Source organism: Leopardus geoffroyi, chromosome D1, assembly GCF_018350155.1.
Source record: "Leopardus geoffroyi isolate Oge1 chromosome D1, O.geoffroyi_Oge1_pat1.0, whole genome shotgun sequence".
Classification (NCBI taxonomy): domain Eukaryota; kingdom Metazoa; phylum Chordata; class Mammalia; order Carnivora; family Felidae; genus Leopardus; species Leopardus geoffroyi.
Window position 1 is genome coordinate 67,679,439 of NC_059329.1, and position 11,332 is coordinate 67,690,770.

Below are 11,332 nucleotides of genomic sequence, written 5' to 3' on the forward strand. Positions count from 1 at the left end.
CAGATCTCTCTATGGCTTGAAATCTTACCTCCCTAAAGTCTTTACCATCAAAAACACCTCCTCACTGCAACCTGTTCTAATCTCCTTATTTAAAATGAAAACTAACCCCAGTCTACTTTTTCTTTTCTTTCAAAGCACCTAGCACTTTCTAAAAATACATATAACTTATTTGCTTATCATGTATTTGTGCTCATTGCCCAGCTTCCCTCCACTACAACGTTAGCTCCATTAGGGCAGGGGTTATCTCTTTTTCTCAGTGACATATTCTGACCTTCCAGAAAAGTGACTGACACAAAAAAGGCACTTGATAAATGTTGGCTGAATGAATGAGGTGGACCCAACTTCAGAGGCCAAACATTTCAACCTGCTTCTTCACAGGTGGAAGACTGAGATCCAGGGTGAGGGTGTGGCTCACTCAAGGCCAGTCAGCAAATGAGCAGGAAAGCTGGGATGAGATGCATGTCTTTGAATCCCCAGCCAGTGTTCTTTGTTCTTTCTCTGATTTGGTGGAGGGCAGAGATGACCCCTTCCAGTGTCTACTGGGGGCCAAGCACACGGCCTATCTGGGCCTCATTCGATCTTTACCTGCATCCCAGCCCAGTGACCCGCCAGGCTCCTTTCTTCTCCTCTCTGTCCTCTTAGTCTTTCTTATTACTGCCTCTGGGACATTCTGCCTGACGTTCCAGACTAACCCTCCCCCCTTGCTTCTCCTAAAGCTCTCAGCACATCCCCATCCTTATACTCAGGAAACATACTGAAATCACCTGGCTTGTCTTCTCTGCTTGGATGGGTGCTGCTGCTTAAGGACAGACTGCGTTGGGTTCGCTGCTGTTTCTCCAGGGTCTGGAATCATGGAAGGCATTAAAAAATATTTGATGCATGAACAATGAAGTTATTTTAGTTATCTGTGCCTCACTTACTTCACCAATAAAGGAGGGCCAGTAGCATTTACTTTGCGGGGCTGTTGACAGGACTCTATGTGGCATGTAATAGGTATTCAGTTACCAGTCTTGCATCAGTCCTGCGTGGTGGGTTGTTCTGTTCTTTTAGGCGATGATTGGTCAGGTATGGCTAGAAGTGGGACACAGGAGAGGCATGAGAAAACAAAATTCACTACACGCACAGATCCTTGATAGGGGGTGACTCTGTGCCACATGGTCACAGGGCGAGTGCCAGCTTTGGGTCAGGTGGGGAAGATGGGGATGAGGAGAAAGCATTAGGCCAGAGCCTTTATTGGGGTTTCCATGGCAGAGACAAGTTGGGCAGAGAAAACAGTTTAGGACTGGTTAGTTTGAATCTTTTGGGCAGGCTCTAAGCTATAGATATGGTCCCTAGTTGCCTGGCCCCTGGCCCTTGGATGGTTAAAGCAGAGGAATATTGCCTCCTGGGGTGTAAGGGCAGGCAAGATAGAGGAGCTGAGGCTGTTGGGATTGCTTAGTTTGCACGTCAAAGCTGTGCTCCCAGCTGAGTTCTTTGTTATCTCTAAGAATCAGATTGCCCTGAGGGGCAGTCTCTCCCTGGTCAGAAAAGTTTATGATGTCAGAACATCATACTATATAGAAAACAGGAACAACAACAACAAATGCACACTGTACAGATATTACTGTCCCTGTTTTACAGTGGAGAGCTAGGGTCTTTTCAAGGTCAAGTGACTTGTTTAAGGCCATATTCTTGGTAAGTGTCCATCTGATGCCCAAACTTGAGCTCCTCCTACGATGCCTCACCCCTGACAGGCAAGGGTGGCTTATCTGCTCCTCTGGCTTTGACACTATGCAGCAGCAATTTTCTGGTTAGTTTGGGATTAAATGCCTGCCACTGAGAAACCTAAAGAAAGTGTGTAGGCCTTGGCTTACACATGTAGTGAGCTCGGCTGCTTCCACCAGCCCTGCCCCATCCTGGAAGCTTCTCTGCCTCTCCTACAGGCCTGGTCACCGCTTGGTCGCCACTTAGAGAATTCCCCCCAGAGCTCTTGCCTGCCCTCAGAATTCCTGGGAGAACCTCCTATTTAATTCTGCATGTGCTTAAGTCCCGGGAGCCCGGCTGGCCTCTTGTGTCTATCTTCCTTGAAGCCTTTGGTGGGAGAAATCAGGAGGGAGTCAGCCTGTGTTTGCTCCAATCATCCATTAAAATGGTGAAGTACATTGATTAACTTTGTTGTTTTTTTTCTAAATTGTGGCAAAATATACATAACATAAAACTTGCCATTTTAATGATTTTTCAGTGTGCCATTCAGAGGGTCTGATGTACATTCACCATATTGGGTAACCATCATCACTATCTATTTCCAGAACTGTCTCATCATGCCAAATAGAGACTCTGCCCATTAAGCAGCAACTCCCTGTATCTCCCTACCCTCAGCTCAGCCCCTGTTAACCACTGTTCTCCCTCCTGTGTCTATAGATTTGCCCCGTTTACGTACTTCATATAAGTGGAGCTATGGGATCTTTGTCCTTTTGTGACTGGCTTCTATGACTTAGCATGTTTTCCAGGTTCATTCATACTGTAGCATGGATCAGAATTCCATTTCTTTTTAGGGCTGAATAATATTCCATTGTATGGATATACCATATTCTGCTTTTCCATTCATCTGTGATGGACACTTGTGCTGTTTCCACTTCTTGGTTATTGTGAATAATGCTGCTGTAAACATTGGTGCACAAGTATCTGAATCCTTGCTTTCAGTTCTTTTGGGTATATGCCTAGAATATCCAGTCTGAATAGATAATTCTCCAAGGAAGACATGCAGATGGCCAGTAAGTACATGAAAAGATGCTCAACCCCATTACCCACTAGAGAAATGCAAATCGGAACCTCAAAGCAACATTACTTCACACCCATTCGGATGGCTATTATCCATAAAACAATAAATAACAAGTACGGGGAGGATGTGGAGAAGCTGGAGCCCTTATGTATCGCTGGTGGGAATATGACCTCCTGGTCTCTTGGGTGCAGCGTTGGGAATAGAACGAGGGTTCTGCTGTCTGTTTTCACCCTGCCTGGGGCCGCTGGGCCTGTGCAGACACTGGCCAAGGGGATGGGATTTGGGTTGATGTCTTCAGGGCTGGAGATGGAAGAGGCTACTGGGTGCCTTGGGCCTTCAGGTGAGCTAAGTCACGGTTTATAGGGGAAGAGTGAGGCTCTGGTGCCATCATCCTTGCACAGAGGCAGTATCTCTAGGGCTGGAATGGGGCTGGGGGTGAGGGTGGTGATAGGGGATGAGGTCAGAGAGGAGGCAGGTTTGTGAGAAGTGAGGTCGGTTATAGCACACAGCCATTATGGGCTGGCAGAGAACTGGTGGGTAGTCTACTTGGGTGGGAGAGGGCCAGGTGTCTGCTATCCTGTAGCCAGGCTTCGTGCCCTCTGCACTCATGCCTCTGTATTTCCGGGAAACTGGGCCAATCCAATGGCTCTGTCCTCACATCTTCACCCCCCATTCCACATCGGGGTGCTGATGCTTAGTAGTGGGTTGGCTTGTGTGTGCACATGTGTGCAGACCTGAGACAGGAAACGGGGTCATTGGTGTTCCATTTTCACCAGATAGAAAGTTGGTGTTGTTTCCCGGCCCAGTCTCTGAGTTCTGCTTCTTCATGGCTCAGTGAAAGGGCACTGGGCTAGGAGTCAAGACAGATGAGATCTCATCTTGGGTGTACCCTTTGCTAAGTGAAAAGGAGATTTAAAGGATAAGGAGAGGCTCATACTTGAGCCGGAAGCGGCTCTCCCTCTTTCCTCTGTCAGGGGAAGGAACAGGGATCTGCTTCCTAGGTTTGTTTCTGCTGAGCATCACGGTAGCTACTGCACACATCATAATTTAGTCAGTACCTTAAAGGTATCAGCAAGCACCCTTTGTTTAGGAATTTGTAAAGACAACAAACAGATGAGCTAAGAAGCAAGTCCATTGTATTTCGTTTCCTCCAACAGTTAACCTAATCACAGCTGTACCTACATCAGCCACATACGATATGATACGAGGCTCCGCTTCAGGGAGGGCTGTGTGCTGTCAACCTTGACTCCCCTGGGTGACATTGACCTCTTTAGACACAAGCGATTTAAGCACCATCCAGTTCCCCTGTCCCCTGCCTTGTCATGATTATGCATATTCTGCTAACCCATTTCTGCTTCCTGTGCCGGCTCATGATGTGCTCAGCTACGCTGGTCATTTCCTTGTTCAGAGCAGACGCATCCCCAACCCAAAGCTCTCAGGTATGGCTGCTTTGTGGGGAGGCATCAAAGTTTAGCGTTCAGATTCCTGAGGTTTCATTACTAGGTTTCTGGGTTTCTAGGTATTTCTAATCCTATGTGCTACTGCAGATATTGATGTAATAGGGAGAGTGGAGGTTTGTTATTCTTTGGTGGGAAGGGTAATGAAATTCAGTATCAGCTCCATGCTCACTTGGGCCCCAAAGCCAAGTACAGCAGAACAGGTGCCAGCGCGGGCTGTGGTGTCAACACAGACCCCACTTCATCTTACTGTTTTGCCGGGATGATCCCCATTGCCCCGAGGGCCTGGGTGGACCACGTCAACTGGCTAGGGCTGGACAGGTGGATACTCTGAAACTAAGAGTGGGTGTTGGGTCCTCTGACATTAATTTAGCTTGGCCATTTTATTATTTTATTTCATATGGTGTTATTTTCTTTCATGTCATTCCATTTTATTTTACAGGCTGTGTTGTTTTTGCAAACGACCTCCCACCTGGCTCTCTGCAGTTATTCTTGAACAGCTGTAGTCCCGGGGAAGTCCCCTCTCCAGAGGTATCTGGCAGAAAGGGGAGCATATGTCAGGGGGCTGGGGAAGCTGGCAGAAACCTCTTTTGTTCAATATTTGATTAGAGTCCATGTAGCAATGTATATAAAGTAAGTCCCATGGTGGGAAAATTTGGAATAAATTACTGCCTGCAATTTCCTGTTTGGCATTGATTTTACAGATTGGAGACTCGAAATGGGAATGGCCTGGTATTATTATGCCAACATCAGTATTGAAGGTCCCACAAATCCCTTGCAAATCCTACATTGTCAGAGCCACATGGAGCCTAAGAGACCAGTCAGTCGAACCTCACATAACATGGATGAAGCTCAAAGAGCCAGGAAGGCCGGAGGCCACATGGGGAAGAAGGACATAATCTGAACGATGATATTAGTTCAGCTTTCACGTCCCGAGGCACAGATTTTAATAGGTGTGAAAGATTGTTTTAAGCAGCCAAAGTCTGTTATTACTTACTGAGAGTCCCCATCAGAGCAGTTGGCCTGCATTTTCTCTCCATGTTGTTCCTTAATGCGTGTTTCCGGCCCTGTTTTGAGACACTTTGGATTCTTTGATTCCTCTGGCAGGCAAAGGTAGCTTTAACAGAGAGCTGTTCTGGGAGGAAAAAGTGCCCAGGGCCTGGACAAGCCCATTCCCCAGTGGGACACTCACTTTTGTCCTCTGTGATATGAGGTTGGCAATCCCTGACCTGCCTTTGTCACAGGTAACAGACAGATGTCACAGGTAAATGGAAAGGCCTCCTTTGTCACAACAAAGCCAGGACCTGGGCAGGTTTAGTCCCATCTAACACAGCCAGCTCACCTCTTGAAATTGTCTCCCGAAGTCTTACCATCCCCAGGCACGTCACCTCCACCTCCGGCTCCTCAATGCCAGAACGTCAGCAGGAGAGGGAAGCTGCCTTTGTTATGCTTGCCAAGGGAATCTCATGCTGCCTTGAGTGTCTGTGTGTTCTCCTGTGTCTGCCCACTTCCTTTCTACTCCACTGCCATTGATTGTATTAGGTTCCCTTTTCCATACCCTATAGAGTTGTGTTTGTTTTCTACTGGTATGTAACAAGTTGCCTGAAAATGTAGTAGCTCAAAACAGCAATAATCATTTTTTTTTTTCTCTCTCTCTCATGATTTCTTTGGAGGCAGAAATTCCAGAGCAGTGTGGCTGGATGGTTCTGGCTCACAGCCTCTCACGAGGTCGTGGTCAGATGCAGCCAGGGCTGTATCCATCTGAAGGCCTCACTGGACCTGGAAGGTCTCCTCCCAAGGCGGTCCATTCACATGGCGGGCAAGTCGGTGCTGCCGATTGGCAGGGTGTCTGTGCCCCTCCACAGGGCAGCATGAGTGTTCTCACATCATGGAGCTGGCTTCCCTCAGAGCAAAAGGTCTGAGTCCAAGGAAGAAGTTGAGAGGCTTTAAGGCCTACCTGATTTTCTGGTCACTCTGGACCAACCCTGAGGCCGTGTAAGAAGGGACCACATGAGGGCACGAATACCCGTGGGGTCATCGGAGGTTGGCTACTTCAGTCTACCTGCTGGCTCCTGATGATTCCTATATTTCCCACATGAAAATACACTCACCTCTTTCCAAGGTCCCCACGTCTCATTACGCTGCAGCATCAACTTGAAGTCCTAGGCCTTGTTATCTAATCAGGTCCAGGTTCAGATGAGGCTCCCCGGACGAATTTCTCAAATACAGCTCTTCCTGTAGAGTTCCTCTTGATCTGTGGGCTTGTGAAATAAAGGAACACGTTACCTTCCCTCTACATAATATGCAACAGTAGGACAGGCATAGGATAACTATTGTAGGTCCTCTTATAAAAAAAAAAAAATGAGAGGGGAAAATGGGAGATACACTGGGATCCTTAGCAAGTCAGAAATTCTGCTGGGAGCATGGGTCTTTTCTGGATTAGAACTCAGCATGACTGCATGGGGATGGTTCTCGATGGCTCCTGGCTCTACCCTCTGGGCTCAGAGGCAGCAGCCCTCCAAGCCAGGCTCTCTTTTCCATAAGAAATGGTAGTTGTTTGCAGCTAAGTCTTTTCCTCAGTCTGCTTTCTTACAGGAGGTTGGAGGGCCAAAGACCTATTTTCATTTTGCACTGCCTCTCTACCTTTTAGTCTAAACAGGCAGTGTTTCAGACAATGTAGTCATTTTACAACCATTGTGAGCTTTCTGTGAATCTTATGGGCATTTACTCCTTAGATAAAAGTCACAACCACACATATCAATGAGACTAGCCTCTTTCTACCGTGAGTTTTCTGGAAGGCTGCTGTGGGACACCACACTTAAGATTACCAGAAGCCCTATTGTTTATTGGTAAGGATCTATGAGGGACTTTTTTTTTTTCCAGTTTGAATCACCACCTTAAATATTTCCAAGTTCTTAATAAAGGGTTTTATATTGCTTCCCTCAGGTTCATCTTTATACCACATTTTCCTGATATTTTCCTAGATTTGATCTTTGCCTGGAGGCCACTTAAAATTTTAGTATCATTTCTGTCTGGAGAGCTTAGGAGTAAGACATTTTTATTTTCAAACCCAGCAAGTCCTGGCTCCTTTGTTCTCAATGGTTCTTTCTTTAACATGTCTTCTCTCTTTTCATGTTTTATTATAAGCCACCCGAAGTCAGATGGCATGTCTGACATTCTTCCTGGAAATTTTCTTTGCTGCATCATCCAATTCATACAGTACACTTCCTATTTTCCATTTTGTCACAGCAGACAGTGTTGCTACAATTTCCCTGGCTATATGTTATGGGCTGAATGGTTATGTCCCTCAAAGTTTATATATCGAAGCCCTAACCTCCGATGTGACTGCATTTGGAGACAGCGTTTGTGAGGAGGTGATAAAGGTAATGAGGTCATAAGAGTGGGGCCCTAATTTGTAGGGCTGGCTCTGTCTCTTTGCCATGTGAGGACACAGTGAGAAGGTGGCCATCTGCGAGCCAGGAGGAGAGCTCTCACCAGGAACTGAATTGGCTGGCCCCTTGATCTTGGACTTCTAGCCTTCAGAATTGTGAGAAATAAATTTTCATTGTATAAACCACCCAGTCTGTGGTATTTTGTCCCGGCAGCCTGAGCAGAGTAACGCACTATCTAACAAAGATCCCTTTCCCTCTATCTTGCAACATGATCTTCCTTACTTTCCTTTAAGCCCTCATAGGTGGCCTCCTTGAAGAACATCAGATTCCACAGTTTCTTCCATACGTTTCCAACTTCTATCCTCAAAGCCGCTGCTGTGTTTTTAGTTTTTTGTTACAGCATCACCTCCCCCACCCCTCCCCACTTACAGGTGCTGAAATCTGTATTAGTTATCGGTTGATGCTAACATAGATCCAACACTCCAAAACTTATTGGCTAAAGCAATAATAGTCACTTGTCATCTCTCATAGTTTCAGTAGCAGCTTGGTTGAGTGGTTCTGGCTCAGGTTCTCATGTGAGGTTGCAGTCAGATGGTGTCTGGGCATCTTAAAGGCTTCTGGACTCCTGTGTGTAAGTCCTAGGCAAAGAAGACTTGAACAGCTGGTGGGGGGGAGGGGGATGGGACAGCCAAGTCTCCTTGGGCATCTTTCTCTGTGTGGTCTCTCCTCATGATTTCTCCAGCATGGCACTGTCAGGGCAGCCAGACTTTTACATGGTGGCAATAAGGGCTCCCAAGCCACGTGTTCCAAGAGAGAGCCAGGCGGAAGCTGATTGCTTTTTATGACCTAGTCTCTGAAGTCACATGGCATCATTTCCGCTATGCCCCGCTGGGGAGAGTAGCCATGAGTGCAGACCAGATTCAGTGGGACGGACATAGATCCCACCTCTTGGTGGGAGGAATGAAACTCACTTTGTAGCAAGAACATGTGGGATGGATGGATGGATAGACAGATAGATAATAGTCATTTTTGGAAAATACAATCTAACATAATATAATCCAGTACACAGGGGGTCTTTTATGAATGCTTGTTGTTCATTTAGTTGTTTTTTTGACCTTGTGGCTGCATCCTCCTCCTCCTCCTCATAATAAGAATAGTAAAAGTAGTAACGGTAATAACAAATACAATGACCATTTATGAAGCACTTACTTCTCTGTGAAGCACCTCTTTCAAAATTTCCTTTTTGATTGAAGCATAATATTTATGCAGTAAAGTTTACAAAGCTTGAGTGTATAGCTCAGTGAATATTTTTTTTTTAATTTTTTAATTTTTTTTTTTCAACGTTTATTTAATTTTTGGGACAGAGAGAGACAGAGCATGAATGGGGGAGGGGCAGAGAGAGAGGGAGACACAGAATCGGAAACAGGCTCCAGGCTCTGAGCCATCAGCCCAGAGCCCGACGCGGGGCTCGAACTCACGGACCGCGAGATCGTGACCTGGCTGAAGTCGGACGCTTAACCGACTGCGCCACCCAGGCGCCCCTAGCTCAGTGAATATTTATACATGTTTATAGACATGCACGCAAACCTGGAACCAGGTATGGAAGATTTCCAACACACCACAAGCCTCCCTTACATCCTCCACAGTCAATGCCCCTGCTGCCCCCGGGTAAACACTCTTCTGATTCTTGTCACCATGGATTAGTGCCAGAGTCCAGCTCCAGCAGGTCCAGGGGTTCCCGAAGGATGAACGGCATCGGCGAAAGTAACAAATGGACCCAGACAACAGCAGTGTGTTAGACTGGCTACTTTATTGTGGCAAGCGTGGCATTATATTTGTTAGCAAACTCCTTATAGCGTGTGTCATCTATGTTTTCTGGCTTTACCTAATTCTAAAAATGTTCCTTTGTGTAATCACCCATTAAGGAACAACATAGTTATTTTCTTGTAACTTCCCTCCTGCCCTTTCAAGGTCATCTAGCTCTCAACACTTCAAGTGGAACGTTTCCAGGGACATGACTTCTTAATTGTTCCTTTGAACCATTTGCGGTACAAGGAACAAAAGTATTCGTTTTGGTCTGGGGTGCTGGGAGGGAGCCAAGAGGGCCCTGGGAACCCACGCCTTATGCGCTCCCAGAGAGACAATGTATACCTACGAACTAATGAACTATTCTGTACCTTAACCCAACAGGCCTAGATATGCTCTGGAATGCCTCCTGGGGGCCAAGTGGGCCTAGGGTTTGGAGTAACTTGTATCCATAGATACATTCCTTTGTTGCTGAGTGGGGACTTTGAACCCATTTGTCCCCCTCCTTGGCTGGGAAATATATGGAGCTATCCTTCCTTTAGGTAGAGGAGAGTGGCAAGGGCTGGACGTAGGGCCGCATAATTTCCCTGCGGAATCTTCTTTCTTTCCCCAGTGGTTCTTTTCCTGGGGGGGGGGGGGCGGGGGGAGTCTGTCATGGGCGATTCCCCAACCGACAAATCCCCAGGTACTTTCATTGGTAGGGGAGCTGCCCTGACCAACGCTAAGGCCACATTACATAAAAGCAGGAGTACAAGAAGCTTCACTGTCAGCGGGCCGCCATGCAGTCCCGATCCGTCCACCGCCTGGGCCCTGTCATCAGGCTGGTTGGATAGCTTGGCTTCCGGCAGATTAACCTATTCTTGAACTTCGCATAAATCCTAGTGCATGGACTCTTTTTTTTTTTTTTTTTTTTTGTCTAGCTTTTTTACAATGTGAAGCCCTCCATACACATCATTCACTTAATTCTCAGAACAATCTTAGGAGGTATTCAAGAATTCACATGCTGGCCATGTGTGCTTTGTTTAGCATGCACTATCTTTTTAATATATTTTGAGTTTGACTACTTTTTAGCATTGGAAGTTTAATGTGAGCACGTGTTATTTTATACCCAGGACAAGTCATTTATTTTCCCTTCCTGGTACCTGTAGGCATTGCGTTTGCAAACTCCGAGAGGAGCATTACTGTCTCCAGCTGCTGAGAAGCTAGTGGTTCCCCAAGGGGTTAAAAAACGTGTGTAAAATCTCACACCAAGTTGATGGCAGTAGTGGATTTGAAGTCAGGCCTGTCTTCCTCCAGCATTCCCATTCTAGGATCAGAGAGGACAAGTTTGTCCCCAAATGCTATTGATTCTGATTCTGAAATGCCCTTGTCTGCAGCCTCACCATCTCTGCCTTAGCCCGGGGGCAGGGCTGGGCCATTGCGACCAGCCTCAGCCCAACCCCTGCCCTCTCTGATGCTCACCAAAAGGGTCTCCAAACTCATCCAGTCCTTTCAGTCCCAAGCACATCTGTGTTCCTTGCTTCCGCATCTTTGTCATGCTGGATCCTTCTGCCTGGAAGGATCACCCCTACTTGGTCATCCGTCTGTCAAAGCTCAGCCAAAGATGCTACCTCCTCCTGGCTGCTTGCACCTCCCCTGGCCAATCAGATGCTGCTCCTCTTCTCAGTACACCAAGACTCAGTTTTTAAAATTGCAATGCAATTACCAAATGATGGGTCAGATTGACCTGGAGTAATTTTTAGAAACGTGATAAAAATATCAGTCCCATAAAAGGTTAAAAAGGAACCCAACTTCATTTATTTGATCTCTGCTAAACATATCACTAACTTTTTATCGATTCTTAAGAAAGGGAGATGAGAGGAGTCTGAGCTTACCCCCACTGGGTGCCAAATGAACTAGCGGTTGGAAGTTTATTA

The 11,332-nt window shown here is 46.5% G+C and overlaps 1 long non-coding RNA gene across 2 annotated transcripts; it reads right to left on the reverse strand.

The window, feature by feature from the left end:
• Positions 1–764: 764 nt before the first annotated feature.
• On the reverse strand, positions 765–6,527 carry LOC123602572. 2 transcript variants are annotated; one of them, XR_006714499.1, is made up of 3 exons: positions 6,330–6,527; positions 921–1,071; positions 765–843 (listed from the first exon to the last, which is right to left on the reverse strand). It is a non-coding gene; the product is annotated as an uncharacterized LOC123602572 (long non-coding RNA). The 2 variants fall into 2 exon arrangements; XR_006714500.1 differs by lacking the exon at positions 6,330–6,527 and adding an exon at positions 5,216–5,403.
• Positions 6,528–11,332: the final 4,805 nt, after the last annotated feature.